General features: G+C 42.9%; 1 protein-coding gene across 3 annotated transcripts in view; it reads left to right on the forward strand.

The window, feature by feature from the left end:
* The first annotated feature begins 19,649 nt into the window (after window positions 1-19,649).
* The window catches only part of RBM25 (RNA binding motif protein 25), a 52,642-nt gene continuing 48,731 nt past the window's right edge, over window positions 19,650-23,560 (forward strand). For 2 of the 3 annotated variants that reach the window (XM_077909892.1, XM_077909893.1), the window contains exon 1: window positions 19,652-19,841. The gene's annotated coding sequence lies outside the window, so the exon portion shown is untranslated. Of the gene's footprint in view, window positions 19,842-23,560 lie in introns of all 3 variants that reach the window. The other variant, XM_077909894.1, reaches the window with a different exon arrangement.

A 23,560-nucleotide genomic window follows, 5' to 3' on the forward strand; every position in this document is an offset into this window, starting at 1 on the left:
CTGTCTTTCAAGGGATCCCTGGGTGGCGCAGGGGTTTGGCGCCTGTCTTTGGCCCAGGGCGTGATCTTGGAGACCCGGGATCGAATCCCACATCGGGCTCCCAGTGCATGGAGCCTGCTTCTCCCTCTGTCTGTGTCTCTGCCTCTCTCTCTCTCTCTCTCTCTCTCTCTCTCTCTGTGACTATCATAAATAAATAAACTTAAAAAAAATAAAATAAAGAAGTATATCTGTCTTTCAAGATTCAAGATCCTGGGCAGGAGAATCTAAGGTCTTACACAGATCAGAACTTGGATGTATCCCAAATGGAAAGAGGGAGGATATTTTTCTTTTTTTAAGATTTTGTTTTTTTATTTGAGAGAGAGAGAGAGTACAGGTGAGCAAGGGAGAGAAAGACAGAGAACATGTGGGTGTGGGGGGGGAGGGGCAAGTCCCTGTATTGAGCCCTATACAGGGAGTTGGGGCTCAATCCCAGGACCCTGAGATCATGACCTGAGCCAAAGGCAGACACCCAACCAAATGAGCCATCCAGATGCCCCAAGAGGGAGTATCTTTTCTCTTGAGCTCCAGAATGGGAGGCATGACATGGTGAGGGACTACCTCCAAATAGAAAGGGATGTTGGATTTTGGACCACAAAATAACAAATTAGGGGCAATCCTGGATTTTGCCAAGAGCACCTTGTTTTAATCTATACTTAAATGGCTGGCCTTACTCCATTTCTGCTTGTTCTCTAAATATAAGGTATTTCATCAGGTTATATTTAAGTCCAGCCAATATATGAGCTGTATCATTCTTCCATTAGTTAAGACACAAACCACAGGCTCCCGGTGCACGGAGCCTGCTTCTCCCTCTGCCTGTGTCTCTGCCTCTCTCTCTCTCACTGTGTGCCTATCATGAATAAAAATAAAAAAAAAAAAAAAGGGATCCCTGGGTGGCGCAGCGGTTTGGCGCCTGCCTTTGGCCCAGGGCGTGATCCTGGAGATCCGGGATCGAATCCCACATCAGGCTCCCGGTGCATGGAGCCTGCTTCTCCCTCTGCCTGTGTCTCTGCCTCTCTCTCTCTCACTGTGTGCCTATCATGAATAAAAATAAAAAAAAAAAAATTGAAAAAAAAAAAGACACAAACCACAAATCAAACTGCCTTAATCAATAAAAGAAACGTACTAGCTCACATAACTGAAAAATCTGGACAATTACAGTTTCAACCAAAAGCCAATCTAGGAATCAAATAACATGCTCAGGACCTTGTTTGCCTCTCCACTCCTCATCTTTGGACCTGCACCCAACCAATTTTTGACAAAGGTACAAAAGCAATTCAATACAGGAAGTATAGTCTTTCCTATATCCTAGAGGAAGGATGGTGCTGGAGCACTTGGACAAAAAATAGGGAAAAAAAATTAACCTGAACCTGAACCTCATATGTAATTACACAAAAGTTAATTAAAAACTGGGGATGCCAGGCTGGCTCAGTGGGGGAAGCATGCAACTTTTGATCTCAGGGTTGTAAGTTCAAGCCCTATATTGGATATAGAGATTATTTAAAAATAAAGTCTTGGGGATCCCTGGGTGGCTCAGCGGTTTAGCACCTGCCTTTGGCCCAGGGCATGATCCTGGAGTCCTGGAACGAGTCCTGCGTCAGGCTCCCAGCATGGAGCCTGCTTCTCCCTCCTCCTGTGTCTCTGCCTCTCTCTCTCTCTATCATAAATAAATAAATAAATAAATCTTTAAAAATTAAATAAATAAAAATAAAGTCTTCAGGAAAAATACCACTTCAGAACTGATCATAGATTTAAAGGTAATAGGAAAAAAAATTTTTTTAAATAAATAAATAAATAATAAATAAAGGTAATAGGATTTCTTTTTTTTTTTTTCTTAAGATTTTTTTATTTATTCATGAGAGACACAGAGAGAGAGATTGAAGCAGAGACACAGGCAGAGGGAGAAGCAGGGTCCACACAGGGAGCCCGATGTGGGATTCAATCCCAGGATTCCAGGATCACACCCTGGGCCAAAGGCCAACTCCCAACCACTGAGCCACCCAGGTGTCCTAGGTAATAGGCTTTCAAAAGAAAACATGAGAAAATCCAAGACCTAGGCTTGGTAAAGAGTTCTTAGACATGATACCAAAAATAATTCATAAAAGAGAAAACATCTAAAAGAAAAAAAAAATCTCATCGAATGAAAGCTTTCCTTTCTGTGGTAACCATACCATGAATTGAGAAAAGAAAATATGGCCCAAAGTTGTTTTCAACATAGGAATTCAGTCAGCATTCACACACTGCCTGTTATTTCTACTGCTAAGGCTAAACCAGTTATACGGCATTTGGAATTATTAACTTTTTTGAAACTCTATGGCAGGGATCCCTGGGTGGCGCAGCGGTTTGGCGCCTGCCTTTGGCCCAGGGCGCGATCCTGAAGACCCGGGATCGAATCCCACGTCGGGCTCCCTGCATGGAGCCTGCTTCTCCCTCTGCCTGTGTCTCTGCCTCTCTCTCTCTCTCTGTGACTATCATAAATAAATAAAAATTAAAAAAAAAAAAAAAAGAAACTCTATGGCAGGTAGAGAAGGCAAAAATAGATATCTTTGAAAATATCTTCTAGATCAATAATTACTTTCTCTTTCTCTGAAGATGGTCACTCACATCAATCCTCAGAGGTGGGCCCTGACCATCACACTAGTTCTATCAGTCTGATCCCTAGTTGTGCCAATCACAAACTGCCCAGGGAATTTGGAATTGACATCCAAAAACAATGAATAGAGTGGCAGTTGTTACTGAGTTTGCCCTATTAGTTATAATGTCTTTCCTAAATTTGGAGATATACCTGTTGTGTAAGCATCAATGAAACATTTGTTGTGGGCTGACCAAGGACCATGAATCCAGAACAATAGAATAAACAAACAAACAAACAAATCAATTATAAATGAATAAATAAATGGAATAATTTGGAATTTATAATGAGGCTTCCATTTTTAAGAGTGTGCCTCGGGATCCCTGGGTGGCGCAACGGTTTGGCGTCTGCCTTTGGCCCGGGGCCGATCCTGGAGACCTGGGATCGAATCCCACGTCGGGCTCCCGGTGCATGGAGCCTGCTTCTCCCTCTGCCTGTGTCTCTGCCTCTCTCTCTCTCTGTGACTATCATAAATAAATAAAAATTAAAAAAAAAAAAAATTAAGAGTGTGCCTGACTTGGGCATGATCCCAGAGTCCTAGGATCAAGTCCCATACTGGGCTTCCTGTGGGGAGCCTGCTTCTGCTTCCCCCTCTGCCTATGTCTCTGCCTCTCTCTCTGTGTCTCTCACGAATACATAAATAAAATCTTAAAAAAAAAAAAAAAGTATGCCTGACTTGATATTCTAAAAAGGCTTATGTAGCAAAATACTCAGATATTGGATAAACTACACTAATATACATTTTTTAAAAGATTTTAAAACGCGGGGATCGAGACCCGCACCTCCAGGATCACACCCTGGGCTGAAGGCAGCGCTAAACCGCTGAGCCCCACCCAAGCTGCCCTACACTAATATACATTTAAATGCAGTACTAAACTGGGGAGAAGGGAAGAGGAATCCCCAAGTGTTTTTAAAAAATGAAATATAAAATTCCAGAGTGGTAAATTTGTGGGGAAGCCCAAGGGGCCTATCCTAGAGTCATGATAACTAGTAATGATGTAGGAAAATAGGAGACTAAGTCTTGGGCAATAAAAGAAAGCCTCTGAAAAAAAGATTTTAGAGCCTCAACAGGCTGAGTGAAAGGGTGAGCTAGAAAAAAAAATTGCCACCAGCAAAAGGAACAAAAAAGAAACCTGTCTTTGTTTGTGTGAATCCAGTAGACTATACTATAATAATGATAATGCTACTGCTAATAATAGTGATAATCATAGTTTTAACCAATAATTTAGTTGTTTTTTTTTTTTTTTTTTTTTTTTTTTTTTGAGAGACACAGAGAGAGAGGCAGAGACACAACACAGTCAGAGGGAGAAGCAGGCTCCATCCAGGGAGCCTGATGTGGGACTCAATCCTGGGACTCTAGGATCATGCCCTGGGCCAAAGGCAGGTGCTAAACCACTGAGCCACCTGGGCTGCCCATTAACTAAGAATTTGTAAACATAGTTTTACCCCCATGAGGGTCTGAGTTTGAATTGCGGTGATCCCAGGCTAGTAGTGAGTGCACTGGGGCCCAAAGCCAATGTATATGAAAACCCTTTCTGGAAGAAAACATCTTCAACCCAAACTCCTAAATATTGTCACAGATAAACTTAGATTAAAACAAGCCCGTTCCATAAGAATCAGCAAACAGTGAGATATGTTTACCTCTGAGATTCTGAGCTGTTGTCATATCAAATATATTAATCATATATAGAGAAATTATTGAATTATTTGATAAAACTAGGAAGAATCTGTAAAAAATAAAAAATGAGGCAGAACTTTTAGGGAGAAAATAAAAAAATTAATCTTAAAAATTCAGTGGGCTTTCTGGGGTGCCTGGGTGGCTCAGATGGTTGAGTATCCAACTCGGTTTCAGATCAGGTAATGATCTCAGGGTTGTAGGATTGAGCCCTATGTCATGCTCTGTGCTCAGTGGGGAGTCCCCTTAAGATTCTCTCTCTCCCTGTCTCCTGGCCCCTTGCCCATCTCAAATAAATAAATCTTAAAAAAAAAAAAAAATTCAATGGACGGGCTCCTGCTTTTGGCTGTGATGGGGTAATAGGAACCAGATCTACCCACCCACATCAAGCAGCTAGAAAGCTAGACAAAATATATAAAACAAGGATTTTTAGACAACAAGCAGCAAAAGACGTTAATGTCTGAAAAAAGAGAAACAAGATGAGACCTACAATAGTGGGTTGCCACAGTGTTACTACCTGGAGAGAGTTTCGAAGTTTGGGAGAAGGAATGAGAACCCAAACTGATCCTAGCAGTTTCACTCAGAGAATATTCAGGGGTGCCTAGTTGGTTCAGTTGGTAAAGCATCTGACTCTTGATCTTGAGCTTGTGAGTTCAAGCCGCACATTGAGTATAGAGATCACTTAAAAATAAAGCCTTAAAAAAAGAGAGAAACAGGTATCCCTGCGTGGCGCAGCGGTTTGGCGCCTGCCTTTGGCCCAGGGCGATCCCGGAGACCTGGGATCGAATCCCACGTCGGGCTCCCTGTGCATGGAGCCTGCTTCTCCCTCTGCCTGTGTCTCTGCCTCCCTCTCTCTCTCTGTAACTATCATAAATAAATAAAAAAAAAATATTTGGTAAAAAAAAAAAGAGAGAGAGAGAGAAACAGAGATAGTTCAGAGTATGGAGAGATCATAAGGACTAGAATTTACAGGGGGAAATACAAAGGAAGAGAACATTTCTCAGGGAGAACTCAGATCTATAGCTCTCTTAAGATGAATTTTAGTTTAAAACCTTCTAAGGGGATCCCTGGGTGGCTCAGCGGTTTGGCGCCTGCCTTTGGCCCAGGGCGCGATCCCGGGGTCCAGGGACTGAGTCCCGAGTCAGGCCCCCGGCGTGGAGCCTGCTTCTCCCTCTGCCTGTGTGGTTCGATCCCGGGTCTCCAGGATCGCGCCCTGGGCCAAAGGCAGGCGCCAAACTGCTGTGCCACCCAGGGATCCCAAGAAAGACAATTCCAAGCACAGACGGCTTTGCTGGTGAATTCTATTAAACATTTATTGAAAAAAAAATAATACAATTCTATACAAATTCTTTTATTTTATTTTTTAATTTTATTTATTTATGATAGTCACAGAGAGAGAGAGAGAGGCAGAGACATAGGCAGAGGGAGAAGCAGGCTCCATGCACCGGGAGCCCGATGTGGGACTCGATTCCAAGTCTCCAGGATCGCGCCCTGGGCCAAAGACAGGCGCTAAACCGCTGCGCCACCCAGGGATCCCCACAAATTCTTTTAGAAAACAGAAGAGTAGGGAACACTTTCCATCTTATTTTATTTTATGGAGATACAACTGTCATGTAACATATTTACATCAGGTGCTTGTATATTTATGTATACTAGTGAAATGATCAATACAATATGTCTAGTTTAATATCCGTCACCATACATAGTTACAAAACTTTCTTTCTCATAAGAATTTTTAAGATTTACTCTCTTAGCAACTTTCAAATGTATTAACATTAACTGTAGTCATTATGTAGTACATTATATCCTCATGACATTTAATTTATAACTGGATTTTTTTTTTTATAACTGGAAATCTGTACTTTTTGACTTCCTTCACCCATTTCACCTCCTCCCCTTCACCTTAGGTAACCACCAATCTCTTCTCTTTATCTATCAGTTTTGTACAGTTTTTTTTTTTATTCCACCTAAAAGTGAGACTATACGGTCTTCTATTTTTTTTAATATTTTTTTTCAATTTTTATTTATTTATGATAGTCACAGAGAGAGAGAGAGAGAGAGGCAGAGACATAGGCCGAGGGAGAAGCAGGCTCCATGCACCGGGAGCCCGATGTGGGGGATTCGATCCCGGGTCTCCAGGATGGTGCCCTGGGCCAAAGGCAGGCGCCAAACTGCTGCGCCACCCAGGGATCCCTATACGGTCTTTTAATTTTTTAATTTTAATTTTTATTATTTTTTTATTTATTTTTTATTTATGATAGTCAGAGAGAGAGAGAGAGGCAGAGACACAGGCAGAGGGAGAAGCAGGCTCCATGCACCGGGAGCCCGACGTGGGATTCGATCCTGGGTCTCCAGGATCACGCCCCGGGCCAAAGGCAGGCGCTAAACCGCTGTGCCACCCAGGGATCCCCCTATATGGTCTTTTAAAATCCCTTTGCATAATGCCTTCATGGTCCAACCATGTTTTGCTAATGGCAAGATTTCATTGTTTATAGGTAAATAATATTCCATTGTGTATATATACCACCCTTTCTTTATCCGTTGATCTACTAAGGGACATGTAGGTTGTTTCCATATCTTGACTATTGTAAATAATGCTACAGTGAACATGGGGGTACATATATCCTTTTCAAGTTAGTTTTTTTTTTTCATTTTCTTCAGATAAATATCCAGAAGTGAAATTAATGGTTGATATGGTAGATTGATTGATTGATTGATTGATTGATTGATTTAAGGAGCATGAATGAGGGGAAAGGCAGAGGGAGAGAAAGAGAACATCAAGCAAACTCTGCGCTAAGCATAGAGCCCAACACAGGGCTCTATCTCATGACCCTGAGATTATGACCTGACCCAAAATAAAGAGTCAGATGTTTAGCAACTGAGCCACCCAGGCCCATTGGTAGTTCTATTTTTAATTTTAGGGGGAGCCTCCATACTGTTTTCCATAATGGCTATACCAATTTACATTTCCAAGCAACAGTGTAAGAGGGCTCCCTTTTTTCCACATCCTTACCACCACTTGTTATTTCTTATCTTTTTGATACTAGGCATTCTGACAGGTGTGAGATGACATCTCATTTCAGTTTTAATTTGCATTTTCCTAATTATTAGTAATGTTGAATACCTTTTATGTATTTGTTGGCCAACTGTATGAAAATAATATTCTATTTTTCTGTTGGGTTGTATGAGTTCTTTTTAATTTTTTAATTTTAATTTTATTATTTATTATTTTTAAAGATTTCATTTATTTATTCATGAGAGACACAGAGAGAGAGAGGCAGAGACACAGGCAGAGGGAGAAGCAGGCTCCATGCAGGGAGCCCAATGTGGGACTGGATCCTGGGACTCTAGGATCATGCCCTTGGGGGAAGGCAGGCACTAAACCGCTGCACCACCCAGGCATCCCAGGTATGAGTTCTTTTTTTAAAAAAGATTTTATTGAGAGAGAGTGAAAGAGATTACAGAGAGAGAGGGAGAGGGAGAAGAAAACCTCCTGCTGATCAGGAAGCCCTACATGGACCTCCAACCCAGGATCTCATGACCTGAGCCAAAGGCAGACGCTTAACCAACTGATCCAGCTGGTGTCCCGAGTTGTATGAGTTTTGGATACTAACCCCTTACCAAATATATGATTTGCAAATATTTTCTCCTATTCAGTAGATTGCCCTTTCATTTTGTTGATGGTTTCCTCAGCTGTGCAAAAACTTTTTACTTTGATATAGTACCACTTGTTTATTTTTGCTTTTGCTGACTTTGCTTTTGTTGTCAAACCCTCAAAAAATCATTACTAAGACTGATGTCAAGGAGCTTACCACCTATACTTTCTTCTAGGAGTTTTGTGGTTTCAGAAGAAAAAAAATTCCATTTCCAATAGCATCAAAAAGAATAAACTACTTAGGAATAAAGTTAACCAAGGAGATACAAGACTCATATGCTGAAAACTACAAAACATTGTTGAGAGAAATTTATTATTTTTTTTAAATTTTAAAAAGATTTTATTTATTTATTCATGAGACACAGAGAAAGAGAGAGGCAGAGACACAGGCAGAGGAAGAAGCCGACTCCATGCAGGGATCCCGACCTGGGACTCGATCCCGAGTCTCCAGGCTCAAACCTTGGGCTGAAGGTGGCGCTAAACAGCTGAGCCACTTGAGCTGCCCTTTTCTAAAAGATTTTGTTTATTTATTCATGAGAGACACAGAAAGAGAGAGGCAGAAACACAGGCAGAGGGAGAGGCAGGCTCCATGCAGGTAGCCTGATGTGGGATCATGTAGGATCATGCCCTGAGCCAAAGGCAGACGCTCAACCACTGAGCCACCCAGGTGCTCCATTATTCAAATAAATTTAAAAAGACAAATGAGGGCAGCCCTGGTGGCTCAGCGGTTTGGCCCCCACCTTTAGCCCAGGCGTGATCCTGGAGTCCTGGAATGGAGCCCCATCTCAGGCTCCCTGCATACAGCCATTATTGAGAGAAATTTATTATTTAAAAAAAAAATTTAAAGATTTTATTTATTTATTCATGAGAGAGAGCGACAGAGACAGAGACAGAGACAAACAGAGGCAGAGGGAGAAGCAGGCTTCATGCAGGGAGCCTGAAGTGGGACTGGATCCCGGGTCTCCAGGATCAGGCCCTGGGCTGAAGGAGGTGCTAAACCACTGAGCCACCCAGGCTGCCCTCCAGCTGCTTTTTTAAAAGATTTGTCTATTTATGTATTTGAGAGAGAGAAAGAGAGAGTGAGTGCATGCACACAAATAGGGGTAGGGGCAGAGGCAGAGAAGGAGGGGGAGAGAGAATCTCAGACTCCTTGCTGACTGGATAGCCCAATGTGGGGCTGGAGCTCATGATCCTGAGATCATGACTTGAGCCAAAATCAAGAGTCAAGCACTCAACCAACTGAGCCACCTGGGTGCCCCCCTAACTATGTTTTGTGTCTGTGTAGAAATAGACAGTTAGTTGATCCTAAAATTCATGTGGAATTGCAAGGGACCCTGAATAGCAATCTTGAACACAATTTTGAGGAAAACAATTTGAAGGACACACATTCCTGATTTTATTTTATTTTATTTTATTTTAAGATTATTTAAAAAAAAAGATTACTTTTTATTTGTTTGTTTGTTTGTTTATTCATGAGAGACACATAAAGAGAGGCAGAGGGAAAAGTAGGCTCCATGGAGGGAGTCCGATGTGGGACTCGATCCTGGAACTCCAGGATCATGCCCTGAGCCGAAGGCAGACACTCAACTGCTGAGACACCCAGGCGTCCCACATTCCTGATTTTAAAACTTATTACAGGAATGCCAGGGTGGCTCAGCGGTTAAGCGTCTGCCTTTGGATCAGGGCGTGATCCTGGGATCCTGGGATCCTGGGATCCAGTCCCACATTAGGCTTCCTGCATGGAGCCTGCTTCTTCCTCTGCCTGTGTCTCTGTGTCTCTGTTTCTGTGTGTGTGTCTCTCATGACAAATAAATAAAATCTTGGGCAGCTCGGGTGGCTCGGCGGTTTAGCTCCGCCTTCAAGCCCACATGTGATCTTGGAGACCTGGAATCGAGTCTCGTATCAGGCTCCTTCATGGAGCCAGCTTCTGCCTCTGTCTCTGCCTCTCTCTCTCTCTTTCTGTGTGTGTCTCATGAATAAATAAAACCTTTTAATAAAATAAAATTTTCTAAAAAAAAATTTTTTTTAAAAAAAGAACTTATTACAAGGATGCCTGGGTGTCTCAGTGGTTAAGCAACTGCCTTCAGCTCAGGTCGTGATCCCGGGATGTGGGATCAAGTCCCACATCGGGCTCCTTGCCAGGAGCCTGCTTCTCCTTCTGCTTGTGTCTCTGCCTCTCTCTGTGTCTCTCATGAATAAATAAATAAAATCTTTAAAAAAAAAAACTTATTACAAAGCTATAGTGATGAAAACAATGTGGCACTGGTGTAAGGATAGAAATATAGATTAATGGAATAGAATTGAGAGTCCATAATTAAACCCATCTGGCGACTTCCCTGACTCAGGCCACCTCTCCAAGTCATGGAACCTCACCCGGGAGTGCTCCCCATTAAAGCACTCTTGAACCTAAAAAAAAAAAAAAAAAAAATTAAACCCATCCGTTTATGGACAATTGATTTATTTTTAAAGATTTTATTTATTTATCCATGAGAGACACAGAGAGAGAGGCAGAGACACAGGCAGAGGGAGAAGCCAACTCCATGCAAGCAACCTGATGCGGGACTCGACACTAGGTCTCCAGGATAAGGCCCCAGTCAGAAGGCCCGCACTAAACCACTGAGACACCCAGGGATTCCTGGACAATTGATTTTTTTTTTTTAAATGGTTATTTTTTTTTTAAAGATTTTATTTATTCATGATAGTCACAGAGAGAGAGAGAGAGAGGCAGAGACACAGGCAGAGGGAGAAGCAGGCTCCATGCACCGGGAGCCCGATGCGGGATTCGATCCCGGGTCTCCAGGATCACGCCCTGGGCCAAAGGCAGGCGCCAAACCGCTGCGCCACCCAGGGATCCCGACAATTGATTTTTGACAAGAGTTCCAAGACTATTCAAAGAAAGCAAGAATAGTCTTTTCAGTAATTGGTACAGGGTTAACTGGATATTTACATGTAAAAGATTGAATTTGGACCCTTCTGTTGCAACAATACAAAATCAATTCAATCAATCCAAGACCTAGAAAAGCTAACAGTATAAAACTTTTTTTTAAATTTTTATTTATTTATGATAGTCACACAGAGAGAGGGAGAGAGGCAGAGACACAGGCAGAGGGAGTGCTTCAGGCTCCATGCACCGGGAGCCCGACGTGGGACCCGATCCCGGGTCTTCAGGATCGGGCCCTGGGCCAAAGGCAGGCGCCAAACCGCTGCACCACCCAGGGATCCCAGTATAAAACTTTTATAAAAAGTATAGATATAAATCCTCATGGCCCTGTGGTAAGGTCTGAGTATTTACATCCCTCCAAATCTCATATGTTGAGATTCCAACCCCTGAAGTTGATGATATTATTAGGTGGGGGGGTCTTTGAGGGATCATTAGGTTATGGGGGGGGGGGCTCTGGTGAATGGGATTAGTCTTTTATAAAAGAGATCTCACAGACCTCCCAGCTCTTTCTGCTGTATGAGAATACAGTAAGTCTGTGACCTAGAAGAGGAGCCTCACCTGATCATGCTAGCCCCCTGATATCGGGCTTTCAGACTTCAGAACTGTGAGGATTAAATTTCTGCTGTGTATAAGCAACCCTGTGTTTGGGTATATTTGTTATAGTGGCCTGAACAGTCTAAGAATCCTTAGATTAGGCAACAGTTTCTCTGTCTCTGTCTCTCTCTCTTTTTTTTTTTTTTTTAGCAGTTTCTTAAATATGACACCAAAAGCACAAGCAAAGAAAAAAATAGGTAGATTGGACTTCACTGAAATTAAGAACTTCTGTGAATCGAGACACTATAAAGAGAGAGAAAAAGCAATCCACAGAACAGGAAAAAATATTTGCAAATCATGTATCTGATCAGGGGTAATATTCAGAATATATAAATAATTCTTAAGGCATAATAAAAAGTCAAATAATCTAATTAAAAATGGGAAAATAATTTTTTTAAAGATTTTATTTGTTTATTCATGAGAGACACAGAGAGAGGCAGAGACAGAGGCAGAGGGAAAAGCAGGCTCCCTACATGGAGCCTGATGCAGAATCAGTTCCAGGACCCCAGGATCACAACCTGAGCAAAAGACAGACTCTCAACCACTGAGCCACCCAGGTGTCCCAGGAAAAGTATGTATCTATGTATGTATGTATGTATGTATGTATTTATTTATTTATTTATTTATGGAAAAGTATTTAAATAGATATTTCTCCAAAGGAGATATACAAATGGCCAAAAAAACACATGATACTCAAAATCCTTAGCTAATTAAAACCCTAATGAGATACTTCACACCCACGAGGAAAGGTATAATTAGTAAAAAAAACAAAAAACAAACAAAAACCCCAAAGAATAACAAGTGTTGGTAATGATGCAGACAAATAGAATCCTCAAACTTTGCTGGTGGGAATGTAAAATGGTACAGCTGCTATAGAAAATGGTTTGGCATTTCCTTAAAAAGTTAAACATAGAACTACCATATGATCACACACTTCTATTTCTAGCGATATAGCAAAGAGAATTGAGAACATGTTCTAACAAAAAACTTGTACATGGGGGTGCCTGGGTGGCTCAGGTGGTTAAGCATCTGCCTTCAGCTCAGGTCATGGTTCCAGGGTCCTGAGATCAAGTCCCTCGTGGGGCTCCCTGAATAGGGAGGAGTCTGCTTCTCCCTCTCCCTCTATTCCTCCCTGCCCCACCTCCCAGCTCCTGCTCTCTCTCATGTGTGCTCTCTCTCTCTCAAATAAATAAATAAAATCTTTTAAAAATGTGTACACAAATGAACATAGTCCCATTATTCATGGTAGATACAACCCAAATGTCCATCTATTGATGAATGGATAAATAAAATGTAGCATATTCATACAACAGCATATTATTCAGCCTAAAAAGGAATAAAATACGGTCATGTGGCATAAAATGGATAAGCCTTGAAAACATGCTGAATGAAAGAACCAGACACCAAAGGCCACATGTTCTGTGATTCCATTTATAGGAAGTGCCCAGAATAGGCAAATCTATGAAGACAAAAGCTGATCAGTGGTTGCCAGTGGGTCATAAGGAGTGACTCCCCAATGTGTATGAAATTTCCATTTGGGGGCAGCCCTGGTGGCACAGCGGTTTGGCGCAGCTTGCGGCCTGGGGTGTGATCCTGGAGACCCGGGATCGAGTCCCACATCGGGCTCCCTGCATGGAGCCTGCTTCTCCCTCTGTCTGTGTCTCTGCCTTTCTCTCTGTGTCTATGAATAAATAAATAAAATCTTAAAAAAAAAAAAAGAAATTTCCATCTGGGATGATGAAAATGCCCTGGATAGTGGTGATTGTTGCATAATACTGTGAATGTACTGAGAGCCACAGAATTGTACATTTTAAAAATATTTAAAATGGTGAGTTTTATGTGATTTTTACTTAAATAAAAACAAAGGTGACAATAATAGGTGTAGTTTTGCCCATGTTGGGTTTGACGTTCCCAGGGAATATCCCAATGCATGTAGTTCTTAGGTAGCTGGCCAATAACAGAAGGGAACTAAAGTTATCTAGGCTATAGGTATAGATCTGGGAATAGATAGTTCTTGAAGCTCTAAGAGTAAATGAGTCAGCTGTGGAATCACTTAGAGTAAGGAGAAGAAGGCATGTGGAAAACCAACATTTTAAAACATAAATGTAAGAAAAGGACCTTCCTGGGATGCCTGGGTGGCTCAGTGGTTGAGTGCCTTTGGCTCAGGGCGTAATCCCAGGATCTGGGATCAAATCCCACATCAGGCTCCTTGCATGGAGCCTGCTTCTCCCTATGCCTATGTCTCTGCCTCTCTGTGTGTCTCTCATAAACAAATAAATAAAATCTTTAAAAAAAAAGGAAAAATTAAAATTAAAAATGTCAAAAATGGAAGCAAATGTCCATAAATAAGGAAATTATTAATTAAACTATATAGTGGACTATGGCTGGCTTCTCAGTTTCTATTTCTCTCTTCCTCTTTCCTAATAGAATTCTAATTTTGTTTAAATATCACCTTTACCTGGCACAGACCTTGGGTTTCAGGGAAAGCTGACTTGACTCTTAGCTCAAGGGACAGGACTGATTTTCCAAGGGTAATTGCATCTATCTTGTCAATGATTGTTTCAAGCAAGAAGAAACTTAGTTTAGGATGTCATTCAGTTCAGATTCCTGGAGCTTGTGGAAAGTTCCTCCTTGATCTTCTGGGAGAGCTTCTGAAATCCACTTAGTTTCTCTTCTGAATCAAAAGCATGTGGGCTCCATGTAGCCATCCTATGAGCTTGGGGGGAGCTGGCCCAAGAATGAGGCCCACATTGAGGTGCCTGGCTGGGTCAGGTGGAAGAGTGTATAACTCTTGATCTTGGGGTTGTGTGCTTAAGCTCCACATTGAGTACAGAGATTACTAAAGAAATAAAAATAAGGGGATCCCTGGGTGGCTCAGCAGTTTAGTGCCTGCCTTTGGCCCAGGACGCGATCCTGGAGACCCGGGATCGAGTCCCACGTCAGGCTCCTGGCATTAGAGCCTGCTTCTCCCTCCTCCTGTGTCTCTACCTCTCTCTTTCTCTCTGTGTCTATCATAAATAAATAAATAAATCTTAAAAAAAATGAATAAAAAAACTTACAAAAAAAAAAGAAGGCCTTGGGATCCCTGGGTGGCGCAGCGGTTTGGCGCCTGCCTTTGGCCCAGGGCGCGATCCTGGAGACCCGGGATCGAATCCCACATCGGGCTCTCGGTGCATGGAGCCTGCTTCTCCCTCTGCCTATGTCTCTGCCTCTCCCTCTTTCTCTCTCTGTGACTATCATAAATAAATAAAAAAAAATAAAAAAAAAAAAAAGAAGGCCCATATTGTAGATAGTAGAGCAAGGAGATAGGAAAAAAGCAAAACAGGAAGAACCTTGTTCTTTCTTTTTTAAAAAAATATTTCATTTATATATTTGGGAGAGAAAGAAAGAAAGAGTGCTTACACTTAAGCAGACGGAGAGGCAGAGGGAGAGGGATAAGCAGAAACGTGGAAGCAGTTTTTCCGCTGAGTGTGGGCCCTGACATGGGCCATTCCCAGGACCCTGAGCCAAAGTCACACGCTCAAATGACTGAGTCACCCAGGCAACCCAGAAAGAACCCTGCTCTTGATAAAATTAGTGAGCCTCTGGATCACCCAATCCTGAAAGGGAGCCTATCTAGTCTCTCTGCTAGATGAGCCAAAACATTTCCTTACTGTTTAAACCAGTTTGAGTTGGTCCTCTGTTACTTGCTCCTGAAAAGTTACCTGGCTGGCTTGGTGGGAGGAGTGTGCGACTCCTGATCTATGGGTTGTGAGTTTTGAGTTACATGTTGGTTATGAGATTACTGAGAAAAGAAATAAACTTAAAAAAAAAAATGAGGTAGTCCAGTCTTTAAAATTAGGTAGATTTCTACATACTGATTTAATGTACCAAAAAACCCTAGCCCCATCCATGAATGAAAATTGAATAAATCTGGGGCACCGAGGTGGCTCAGTAGGTTAAGTGTCTGCCTTTGGCTCAGGTCATGATCTCAGTGTCCTGGAATAGAGCCCCACATCTGACTCCCTGTTTATCAGGGAGTCGGCTTCTCCCTCTCCCTCTGCCCCCACCCCCCTTGTGCTATTCTTTCTCTCTCAAATAAATACAATCTTTAAAAAAAAAAAAAGAAAAGAAAATTGAATAACTCTAGGGGCACCTGAGTGGGTCAGTCAGTTAAGCGTCTGACTCGTGATTTCCATGCAGGTCATGGTTTCCAAGTTGTGAAATGAAGCCCCATCTCAAGCTCTTTGCTCAGCAGGGAGTCCACTGGAGCTTCACTCTTTTCTTTGTCCTCTCCTTCTACTCCTCCTCCTCCAAATAAATAATCTTTCTTTTTTTTTTCTTTTTTGCATTAAAAAAAGATTTCATTTATTTATTCATGAGAGACATAGAGACATAGGCAGATGGAGAAGTAGGCTCCTTGCAGGGAGCCTGATTCAGGACTCAATCCCAGGACCCCCGGGGGATCACATCCTGAGCCAAAGGCTGACTGACGCTCAATCAACCACGAGCCACCCAGTTGCCCCTGGGCAACATATTTAACCATTCTAAGCCTTAGTTTCTTCATTTGTACCACAATAATTCCTACTTTGGTGGGTTGTTTTGAGGTTTAAATTTGCTAATATTTTCAAGATGCTTAAGTAGTGCTTGGTACAACATAAATACTCAATTGCCAGGCTGTGATTGAATTATGGCTTTATACCTCTGTCCTAAAGGGCCTGGCTCTGGTTGGGACTTTATATCCGCACTACAAAGTTCTAGAGTATGGAAGGATGGTTTCTTTTATGAAATTCAGAGTGCCGGGATCCCTAGGTGGCGCAGCGGTTTGGCGCCTGCCTTTGGCCCAGGGCGTGATCCTGGAGAATCAGGATCGAATCCCACGTCGGGCTCCCGGTGCATGGAGCCTGCTTCTCCCTCTGCCTGTGTCTCTGCCTCTCTCTCTCTCTGTGTGTGACTATCATAAATGAATAATAATAAAAAAAAATTAAAAAAAAAATTCAGAGTGCCATTATTGAAGGTAGGGAAATGGATGCCCAGTCAATGCAAGCAACAAATGTCTACTACAAAAAAGTTAGCAAACTTACTTGAGAGAGCTAAGGTTTTATTATACAAGTAATACATGAATTTATATACAATGTTTCTTTTTTAAATATTTTATGTATTCATGACAGACAGAGAGAGAGAGACAGGCAGAGACAAAGGCAGAGGGAGAAGCAGGCTCCATGCAGGGAGCCCGACATGGGACTCATCCAGGGACTCCAGGATCAGGCCCTGGGCTAAAGGCGGTGGCACTAAACCGCTGAGCCACCCAGGCTGCCCTATATACAATGTTTCTAACAAAACAAGGGGATACAGAGTAACCTCAAAGGATTTCTGTCCAAGCTTGTAATTGTTTTTTTTTTTTTTTTTTTTAAAGGTTTCATTTATTTATTATCTGGAGAGAGAGAGAGAACAAGCAGGGGGGAGGAGCGGGGGGGGGGGAGCCGACTCCCTGCTGAGCAGGGAGCCCTATATGAGGCTTGATCCCAGGACCCTGAGACCATGACCATCTTGGAAGGCAGATGCTCAACCCGCTGAGCCACTCAGGTGCCCCTCAAGCCTGTAACTGTAAAAAAAAAAAAAGAAGAAGAAAAAAAAAGGCAGAATCTTTTTATTTGCAAAATGTAACTAGAGCTTTTTTTTTTTTTAGACTTATTTATTCATGAAAGACACAGAGACAGAGACAGAGAGGCAGAGACACAGGCAGAGGGAGAAGCAGGTTCCCTGCAAGGAACCCAGAATCACGCCCTGAGCGTGGGGCAAATGCTCAACCGCTGAGCCAGCCACCCAGGCGTCCCTGTAACTAGAGTTTGACTAACGCTTTATTGAACAAAGTACTTTCACATGCATTAGTTACTTTAATTCTTGCGATAGCTCTGGGGAATAAATATTATTTGCCCTACTTAATGGTAAGAAAACCTAGTGAATAGAAATACAGATGGATGTACATTTTACAAATGATAGTAATTTTATAGTCTTTCCCATGGGTCTCCCACTGTATTCTATATTATGTTGGTACTCATATACACAATTTCTTTCATTCAACAAATATTTATTGAGGGGCACGCCTGGATGGCTCCGTTGGTTGGGCGTCTGCCTTCTTCTGCTCAGGTCATGATCCCAGGGTCCAGGGATGGAGCACCCTGCTCAGCGGGGAGACTATTTCTCCCTCTCCCTTTACCCCTCCCCCTGCTCATGTTTTCTTTTACTTGCTCTCTCTCAAATAAACAACATTTTTAAACACACACACACACACACACACCAAACAGAAACAAATATTTATTGAACATTTGCTACGTACCAGGCCTAGACACTGGGATCTGGCGGTGAACAAAAAAGACAATCCCTGCACTCCTTACATTCTAGTAGGGTAGGGAAAGACAAATCATAAAATAAACAAGAAAAATGCACAATACACTAAGTGATGATAAGTACTATAGAGTAAAATTCAAAAGGAAAAGCAGGTAAGGAAAGGCAGTATGTATGTTTTAATTTTATACACAGTCCTCAGTTTGTCATCTGTTCCAACGTGCTTGCAGCTCTTTCCAAAGGAGGGTAAACTCTCATTTGCTTTTACTTGCATACTCCCAGCATTTAGCTCAGCACCAGGCACCCAGGGAAACAACAGCTTTACCTTGAGTAAATGACAAGCTTTTTGAGAAGCAAGAGTTACAGCCTTCAGAAACGACAAATTCCCACCATTTGCTTCAATGGGATGGAACTGGAGGGTATTATGCTGAGTGAAGTAAGTCAATTGGAAAAGGACAAACACTATATGGTCTTATTCATTTGGGGAATATAAATGATAGTGAAAGGGAATAGAAGGGAAAGGAGAGAAAATATCAGTGAGGGTGACAAAACATGAAAGACACCTAACTCTGGGAAAGGAACAAGGGGTAGTGGAAGGGGAGGTGGGGGGTGGTTGGGGTGACTGGGTGATGGGCAGTGAGGGGGGCACTTGGCAGGATGAGCACTGGGTGCTATACTATATGTTGGCAAATTGAACTCCAATAAAAAAATTTTAAAAAATTAAAAAAAAAAAGAAGAGTTAACAAAGGCCTATAAAAAAGATATTTTTAGCAATATTTTATTTATTCATAAGAGACACAGAGAGAGGCAAAGACAAAGGCAGAGGGAGAAGCAGGTCCCCTGCAGAGAGCCCGATGTGGGGGACCTGACCCCAGGACCCCAGGATCACACCCTGAGCCAAAGGTGGACACTCTGGGATGCCCGGGTGGCTCAGCGGTTGAGCGCCTGCCTTGGGCCCAGGGCTTGACCCTGGAGACCCAGGATCGAGTCCCACGTCGGGCTCCCTGCATGGAGCCCGCTTCTCCCTCTGCCTGTGTCTCTCATGAACAAATAAAATCTTCAAAAACACACACACACAAAACAAAGGCAGACGCTCAACCACTGAGCCACCCAGGTTTCCCTATTAAAAAAAAAAAAAAAAAAAAAAAAAGATGTTGACCATGACGTTCATCAAAGAATCATTCATGATTGCTTTATGTGCATGGATCTAGTTTTATTTCCGTTGACCCAGTAAGTGACGTTCTTTCCAGCACCTCTACATGACAGAATGAAAGTCGCGTGAAAACGGTCTACAGGCCGTTTCAGGTATTTGGAGGATGTCCGGCCCCCTCTTTGGCCTAGCTCGCACAAGGGGTGTGCGCCTGCACTTGGAACCACCACGCCCTTCCCCAGTTTTTTAGCTGTTTTCCAGGAAAGATCAGCAGGCGGCGTTTCCGCCGACGTGCTGGGAGAGGCCCGGTTTGCAGTCCACCGAACCTCACTGAGCCACAAAACAGGGCTGTAAGCCCCGGGACACCAAACTACAAAAAGCGAGGAGTTACCCTAACAGCCTCTACTCCGCGCGCAGCGGAACCTTGACCTCAAGATGGCGTCTCTTAGTCATAAGATTCAATCAGCTCCAATCAAACATGGCCGGGTGGGTCGTCATTTACAGCTCGAGCCTCTCTAGTCCCCACCAGGCGCCCCTTCTCTATGGTTCTTCGCGGCTGCGCGGTGACTCAGACCCAAAGAAGAGCGACTATCTATACGCGTCCTTCTCTATGCTCCTCCTCTTTACGCTCCGCGGCCGCAGTGCACGCCGGGCAAGAGGAAGACCTCCAGAAGCTCCCCGCGCAGCGCGGCTGTGTTTGCGGCCTGTGCGTGGAGGCGCTTCGGGACTCGGCTCCCGGCGAGCGGCGCGCAGAGACCTCGAGCCGGTGGCGCCCGCTCGTAACCTGGAGCCTCGAAGACCGCGAAGATCGTACCGTTTCCTCAGCGGAGGGTGAGTTCACGCCCCTGAATGCGTGTGGGAACCGGGGGAGAACGGGGTACCTCGGTGGCAGGAGGGAAGCCAGGGAGGCTGCGAGAGGGCCCCGGGTGGGATTGGGGGTGAAGGGAGGTTGGGGTGGGGGAGGGGACGGGCGCGAGGCTTGGGTTTCTGCACTTCTCTAAGGCCTCGGAAATCCAGGTGGGCCCAGCAGGGGCCCGTGGGGGCCAGAGCTGTTCTCCCTTGCATTGTCGCCCACTTTCCCTTTCCCTTCCGCGGTCCGCCACACCGAGCGCATCGCCTCGGCCCCTTCTGGGCTCCCACGTTTGCCCCGCGATGATGGTCCGGCCCCTTGGGAGTCCTTCCCAGAGGAAGGCCCCTTTCTAACCCGAGCTCGGCGGAGGTGCTGCCGTCGATTTTTCGGGCCTAGGACGCTCTTGCCCCAGGCTCTGCGTACAAGCCGGCGAGCACCCAGCCTGTTTACCGAATTTCTTTCCCTCCCTCTTGGGTCATGCAGAGCCCGCCACCGAGGGGACTCCCCCACTCCCAACCCCGAATTCAACTAATGCCCACCTTTTTCTTTCTTTCTTTTTTTAAAGCACCCTCCCCCACCATTCTTTTGAGATTGTGATGAATACTGTGTGGTCCTTCCCCCCCCCCCCCCTTACTCCATTGGAGGTTGCAGTAAACTATCCCCCTCCCCCCCCATTCATTCTAGGCGGTGACCAACCTCCACATTAAAATGTGTTCTTTCTTTCTTACTCTTCTTCGGTCTTCAGTGCTTCATAAATAACGTTTTTCGAAGTAGATCTAGGAGTATGAAGATTATTATGAAGTTATGTAATGTGGATTTATATTGCTATGGAAAAGCCATTTTCCTCCACTGGGCAGAGTGGAGCAGACCAAAAGGAGAGTCGAGAGATTGGACTTCTCTTGTCCCAGACTGCCGTAGTATGAAGTACCGTGAATTAGGTGGTTGGCAGTAGAGTATAAGCAATTTTTATATATTGTGTTGGGAACTTTAATTTTTCAGAAGATTTCCAAAAACATTCATAGGCCTTGAAAGATAATTCAGTGTGGGTCATCGGTTTCTCGTGATTTAAGCCGATAGTGTACTATTGTAATTAATTTAACTTTTCTTGGAGTCTTGGTTTTCTTCATCTGTAAATTGAGGATTGTAATAGTATCCACTTTATAGGTTATTGTGATTGCGGGCTTTGAAAAACATGTAAAATCCTTAGTGCAATGTCTAAGTAACGTAGGGTTTAGTCCACGTTGATGTTGTTTGTTATTTAAGAATGTGAAGCGCAAGAGCCTAATCCGGAGTCTTAACGTTTCATTCAGTGTATTGTGAATAGACTTCTATAAATAAAAAAAAAAAAAAAAGTTAACTCTTAAGTTTCTTCTTGGTATGTTATTGTGATAACAGTGAAAACAGCCTTTGGTTTGGTAATTTTAGGATAATGAGGACCTTGGAGTCCCCACCCACATATTGTGTTCCCTTGGAGAAGTTAGCTTCTTCATCTATAAAAGGAGATTAATATATCTGCAATAGGTAATTTGGGAGATTTGGTGAGATAATGTATGCTAAAGACTTTCTGTAAACAGAAGTAAATTAAAATGTTAATATTTTTGTTAAATAAGTCATCTTTTTGGGGCACCTGGGCAGCTCAGTTAGTTATGTGTCGGGCTTTTCTTTCTTTTGATTAACTTATTTGAGAGAGAAAAAAAACCTCAAGCAGACTTCCTGTTGAACACGGAGTCCGACGTGGGTCTCAGCCTCTGGGCACCGAGATCATGACCTGAGCCAAAATCAAGAGTCAAATGTTTAACCACTTAACCGACTGAACCACCCAGGTGCCCTGAGCGTCCAACTCTTGATCTCAGCTCAGGTCTTGATCTCAGGGTCATGAGTTCAAGCGCTGCGTTGGGTTCCACGCTGGATGATGGGTAGCCAACTTAAAAAAAAAAAATTATTTTCTTGAGGTTACCAAATTTGCATCTTGGATCCCCAAAGTAGGGTTTTCCCCTTATTTATCTATTTATTTTGGTATGGTTCGGAAACACTTTTAGGAAGAAAATGTTTTTATTGCCCCAGTGTTGCATAGGTACCATATATTAATGACAGTTCGGGCTAAGTACTTTTTATTTTGTGGTTTGGTATCTTTTTATTCCACTTTCGTAAGGTTTTAAATATGTTTTTAAAATAAAATGAGTTTGTTGTAACATTGGTAATACTTCAGACCTAATACAAGTTTGGGATTTTCGAGTAACTTTTTGGGTCATAAATTAGCTATGTACTTTTCTCGTTTGCGTATGATTTAAACTATTTTGTACCTTTGGAAGCAAAAGTAGTCATTGTCTTACAAAAACATTCTGTGTATTTTGTTTAATTTTGGTAGTCTTTTCTGACAACTACCACTGCCATTTCTAAAAGGATATCAACTGATTTCCCCCTTAAAGTTGGTGAATAGTTTTTTTCTTTCTTGCCCCCCCCCCTTTTTTTACTTTTGAAACGTTAAGAGAAGAAAAAGAAGATAATATTTACACCACCAGAATTGATACTGCCTTAAAAAATTTTTTTATTTATTTGAGAGAGAGAGGCAGGCAGAGATAAGAGATAGCTAGAGAGCATGAGTGGGGCAGGAGAGAGAAGCAGGCTGAGCAGGCAACCTAAAGGGATCATGACCCTAGTAGAAGGCAGATGATGCTTAACTGACTGAGCCACCCAGGCACCTCTTAATACTACTTTTAACACTTACTTGGCATGAGTCAAACTTTAAACAAGTTGCAGAAATAGTAGAAAGAATTCTCAAATGCCTTTCACCAAGGGTCCCCAAATGGTAACATTTGACGAATTTGCTTTATCTTCTCTATTTCTTCATAGTTTTCTTCTGAAATGTTTTGCTAGTAAGCTGCAGATGTCCCTTAACCCTTAAACACTTTAGTGTATATTTCCTAGAATAAAGACATTTCCATATTTAACAACAGTACATTCAACAAAATCAGGAAATTAATATTGATGCAGTATTGTCTAATCCTCAAGTCTTAACTGGATTTAGCCTGAAATTGTCCTGAATTGGTAGTACTATTTTTATTTTTATTTATTTAAGATTTTTTTAAATTTAACTCATGAGAGACAGAGAGAGAGGCAGAAACACAGGCAGAGGGAGAAGCAGGCTCCTTGCAGGCAGCCTGATGCGGAACTGGATCCCAGGTCTCCAGGATCACGTCCTGGGCTGAAGGCGGCCCTAAATTGCTGAGCCACCCAGGCTGCCCAAGTAGTGCTTTTTTTAAAAAGCAACTTTATTAAGGTGTAATTAACGCAGGAAACAGGCTCATTGTAATGTGCAATTTGATGATTTTTAGTAAATGTTCAGAGTTATGTGACTTTCCCCCAAAAGGATTTTCTTTCTTGTTTTCAAGTCACTCCAGACTACCACTAATTTTTCTCTAGATAGCATGGCTTTTTTTTTTTTTTTTTTAAAGATTTTATTTATTTATTCATGAGTAAGAGAGAGAGAGAGAGAGAGAGAGAGAGAGGCAGAGACACAGGCAGAGGGAGAAGCAGGCCCCATGCAGGGAGCCCGACGTGGGACTTGATCCCAGGTCTCCAGGATCACAGCCTGGGGTGCAGGCAGTGCTGAACTGCTGCGCTACCGGGGCTGCCCAAGCATTGCTTTTTAATCATCGAAAATGAGAAAACAGCTAGTTGGAAATCTCAGAAAATGATG

The sequence above is a fragment of the Canis aureus genome, chromosome 9, assembly GCF_053574225.1.
Source record: "Canis aureus isolate CA01 chromosome 9, VMU_Caureus_v.1.0, whole genome shotgun sequence".
In the NCBI taxonomy this organism is placed as follows: domain Eukaryota; kingdom Metazoa; phylum Chordata; class Mammalia; order Carnivora; family Canidae; genus Canis; species Canis aureus.